Raw genomic sequence first — 5,073 nt, 5'->3', positions numbered from 1 at the left:
TGTAATGCAAACTTTAACAGCCCCAACCCTCCACTGTTACAACACAGCACTTATGATGTGGGTCATGAATAAATGCATCGCTGGACTGTGTTTATTTACTCTGAAGATGTTATAATATCAAGTGATGGATGTCAAAGATGAAACAGTCTCTCTCTCGCTTTAAGAGCCATTTGTAAACTTAATTAAGATTAGCCACAGTCCTCTTTATTGAGATGACTTGATTTGATCAATAAAAAAAATGTAAGACTCATTGACATTTTACCATCAGTTGACTTAAGCCCAAGGGAACATCACTGTTTAAAATATATTGCCCTATGGCAGCTTCATCGACCAATTTAAACTGTTTTTACAAACAATATTTGAACAGAATTTGCTAGATGAACATACTGTATGTAGCCCATTGTATGTTCAGGTGTCACACATTTTGTAATATTTTTTTACTTCAGTCTACCTGAAATACTCCACATTCCTTAACACACCACATCAGGTGTATTCCAGCAAGATACATTCTGTAAGAAAGCGAGCACAGTGCTGATCGCACATGCACGTATGATACTAACGGGTTGTGTGCTTTTCTTCTTCTTCTCTCCAGACGATACCTATCATCAAGTCATTTATCTTACGAGGTTGTTGGCACGGAATATTGAGTTCCTATTATCAACTGCCAGACCATTTCAGCTGCAAGGAATCATTGGCGATAAGTTTGCGGCGGCACACTAGAAAAATGCCACAAGACAAAGAGTCAAGTCCCCATAGATTCTTATGTACACTATTTGCAAATGATAGACGTGATTAGCGGTTGAAAAAGTCAACGTGTAATTGTTGTGACACCATGTGGAGTCATCAATAGTCACTTGATAGATGGAAATTGTTCGATTACTTTAGGGAGGCATGTGTTCAACACATTGCTTTTATTGTTTCATGTTGCATAATATCAGAAATACTAGGCTTAATCATGCGAATTAATTGTTGGCCTTACATGAACCAGTTTCCAGCTAAACAACCTGGTGCAAAATAGAAATAAAGTGTAACATTAGGAAGATGGTTTTGATATGTCAATCAATCAGACCAGTACTTTACTATTTACACAGTTGCATATAAACACCATTTTTTGGGATACTGTAAAAGCACTTGATGACTGACTCACTCCCCTCGCACCCTCTAGTTTTCAGTGAGACGTCTTTGCAGTCATTTCGAAACCAAAATCTCATAAACATTGCTATTGCCAGTTTCGCAGAATCCATCCCATAATATTATATTTATACTAAAATAGCTGTGTTTAGTTGAGTCAACCATTATATGGCTTCTGTATCAGTGGCTGTTGTTCCTTAGTATCATCAGCATAAGCGGGTCTGGCTTCCTCCTGGGTGTTCGACCAGCTGTAGTGGAACATAGAGGATTGGGGTAGAGGGGCTTCACCCTTCTCCTGCAGATGGCTCACAAGGCAACCTTTCAATTACAGCCCAGAGTATGAGCGTGCATCCCGATGGCACTCCTATACCCTATACCCTATATAGGCTACAGACTACATATCCATGGCTGATTGGAATATGGCGTCAGCCAGGACAAAAGGCTCTGCTTGGCGCCTCGCCGAGACCCCCGTCGCTCACTCACTGGGCAGGCGCTGGAAGCCACCCAAGGTTTTTCCGTCAATGTGCTCGACGACTTCTAACTAGCTCCCTCAACAACCCTCCCTCTCTCACTCCTCTATCTCACCCTCTCTCTCTCTCTCGCTCGCTTTCTCCTTCTGCCTCACTCACCCTCGCCAACCAGCACAAGCCGATGCATCTGTTAGGTGAACTTCACCTTACAGATGACACCCTCTATTGTCTCACTCATCAGTTCCCATCTCCTTTGTTTCATACAACACGATGTTAGGAGCAAATCCTAACTTCCACATAAGGTGATTTTTCACTTAGTCTCCCATTGGCATCAATGCGTGGCTATGTGAACATTTGACTTAAGTGAAGGTTAGGATTCACCATTCAGTGTGGAGACACTTTCTGGTTAGGTTACACTGTTATTGGCTTAGGGAAGTAAACTGTAGTCTGCTAGGTTTGGGGTTCATGTTTGACTGCCCACAGCGAAGTTTAACGTTCCTGTCTTCTTCCTAATCCCATTTCCTTAAAACCCTAGGTGTCCCTGCATCCTGCCTGGGGATCCCATCATGTATTCCTACCAGATTATAGGGATCAGCTCACAACTAGTCATCCCATTCCCTCTACCAAACTTACAGTACCAAGCCTGCAGCATAAGTGTTTTGAAAATCAGAAATTATCCACAGCTCTGGTACTTTGGTGTTGTGGGTGGCAAATATTTATATGGTAGAGATACGGCATGATATTATTGTAGTGTGGTCTGAATATCGATCAGTATGTTGTAGGCAAGATTTTCTTATTTCTGGTCCTGGGGACCCAAAGGAGTGACCTTTTTCGATGTTGCCCTAGAACTACACACCTGATTCCACTAACTAAAGGTTTGATTATTCGTTGATTAGTTGAATCAGGTGTGTAGTTCTGGTGTAAAAACAAAAATGTGTACCTCTTTTATCCCCAGGAACAGGATTAAGAAAAACCGTTGTAGCTTGTGACTCTCAACACCTACTTTTATTAAAAGTGCTCATTTGAATCCTTCGGCTTTACAGTGACGAATTTGAAACAAGAATGAGTCTTCGTTTTACGTCAAATAATCACATTTTAAGCTTTCAGGAAGCATCTAGTACATTAGGGCACAACTGGGCTGGTTTGAGAACGTACCTTGAGACTATTCAGGTGAATATGACAACTCACCGGCCTGCTGTCAGCTGTTACCCTTTCCCCTGCCAATAGTGCCATGTCCCACCAATTGAATCATATCTCCTTTGTTAAAAAACATACCGTACTCTCTTTATTCTCATCCCCCTCCCACCCACCCCCTCCACTACCCAAGAAGAGTTTGGGGAAGCCCCTCTTTCCCAATCACCCCCCCCACCCCCACCCCACCACCCCCACCCCCCCACCCCCCATACATCCCGCAGGAATCAGGAGAGATTCGAAATTAGGAAGGGGGATTAAGTCCTACTCCCTATCCCCCCCCCCACCCCCAATAATCCACCAAAACAACGCTTTCTAACGTAGAGCGAGAGGTCGGGAGGCGTGGGTAAGTACTCTCTGTCGGTTACTCCTTATGGGTGCTTTCCCTCGGAAAATAATACAGGCAGCTCGTTTAGTTTCCAGTACGTCCCACTTTTTCATGATCCTCTATAGCGTAATGAGGTAACAGGGGAGATGGGCGTAATATCCGCTAATAGGGTCGACGGGAGCTGATTTTATTGGGATCGGCATTGGCACAAGGACGTTGGTGACATAGGCACTGTAAAGCTGTGTTGTTGCTGCGTGCAAATGCTAATTGTAATGTTGGTTTCGACATCAACCAAAACAACACAAGCCCCGTCAATGATGATGAGGAGGAGGTGGATTACAATAATATTACTGATGCCCGATGATGTAAGACAGTGGCTGTGCACTGAAATAGGGTCCCTGTTTTAAATATGTCAATGAGAGGGCTGGAGCTATAGCAGGCCATGGGACGCACTTTTAATTTCATCGCTCTGTCAAGTTTTATTAAAACCCATTCGTCACAAAGAGAGAGAGAGGAAGAGACGGAAAGAGAGAGAAAGAGAGGGAGAGATAGGCAAGGAGGAGTGATTTGCTGTGGGTAATAATGGGGATAGGAGTGGAAGGGGGAGGGTGTTTTGGGTTGGGTGGGGGTAGGGTAGAGTGAGGAGAGGTGTGTTGGCATCACCTTAGGGAGTGGGCCTGAGAGGGAGAAAGAGAAAGGGAGAGAGAGGGGAGAGAGGGGCTCACCGGGAGAGATTAATGATGGAGCAGGGGTACTCAGGACAAGGGGGGACCAACGCCCACCAAGTCCCTCTACTCCTCCACCCCCCAACCCAGCCACAAATCCCCACCCCACTCCACCCCACCTCCATGCCCATTTGTTACTGTCTTTGGAGGCCATCAAGGCTTAATGTTATGCCCCTTGATTTTCCTCGAGTTCCAGGCAGAAACACTAGACAGCACATCTAAACCCATCAGCTCTTTGGTCTCCTCAGCTCAGACACACACGCTGATTATTAATTGCCTTGATTCAAGCCTAATTATGCTCCCGCACTTCTCGAAAGAAGGAAGGGAATTCCTTCAGATCAGCTACAATGAGCGTTGTGTTGTTCAGACACAAGCGTTCACATCGCGGGGTAATGTTAGCGCTTTTTGATGTGTTCCCTGTTCCCTTTTGACGTCGGCCATTTTGAAGTAGTAGACCCTGTTTGTGCGGAGTGAGCATTTATTTGTTTTCTCATGCAATGCAGGCTAGGGTTTATGGAAGGATGTGTGTGTGTGTGCGCATGGCTTTGAGCATGTGCGCCCAGTTCCCTGCCCACCTTCCGATTCACTGCTTTCTGCATGTGTGCGTGTGTGTGTGTGGAAGTCACTTTCCCTTTCCCTGTCAGAACGCTTAGACTTGGCGCAGAGTTCTGAAGTGCCATCAAAGTCTCTTACACCCCCCATCCTCATCCCTTGTCATCTCCTGCCTAACCCACGCGCCCCCCCCCAGGACCCCCAATCTACCTCCAATCAAAAGGAAATTAAATGATTCATATTATCTCCCCTCCCATCTCATCATGTAAAAACATGAAATATAAAAGAAAGAGAAGTGGTTCGAACTTCGAACACTTTTACAATGCCTTCCTCCTCCCGGTTCAGACTGAATAGTACATGACGGCAGTGGAAAGAACGCGGCGAGAGAAAGAACTAGCGGGAGGAGAGGAATAAAATGAAGTGTGACAACATATGAATTTCAAATTTCCGTGGAGACATCAAAGTGTGCCATCCCGGGTGCCTCCCGACAAGGACACTTTCTGATTTTTAATTCCGTCCCCTGATTGTATCGCGGGGCCCTCACGAAGAATGGGAGCTGCCGCGCTGCCAGTGAGTGGCATCAGGCAAGGAGAGATAGAGACGGAGGAGAGAGGGGAGAGGAGGAGGCGGGAGAAGAGAGGGGGAGAGAGGGAGATAGATCAGAGGGGGGTAAGAA

The sequence above is a fragment of the Salmo trutta genome, chromosome 3 (assembly GCF_901001165.1).
Source record: "Salmo trutta chromosome 3, fSalTru1.1, whole genome shotgun sequence".
NCBI lineage: Eukaryota > Metazoa > Chordata > Actinopteri > Salmoniformes > Salmonidae > Salmo > Salmo trutta.
The sequence above is the reverse complement of the archived record's forward strand: the minus strand, read 5'-3'. Positions refer to the sequence as shown.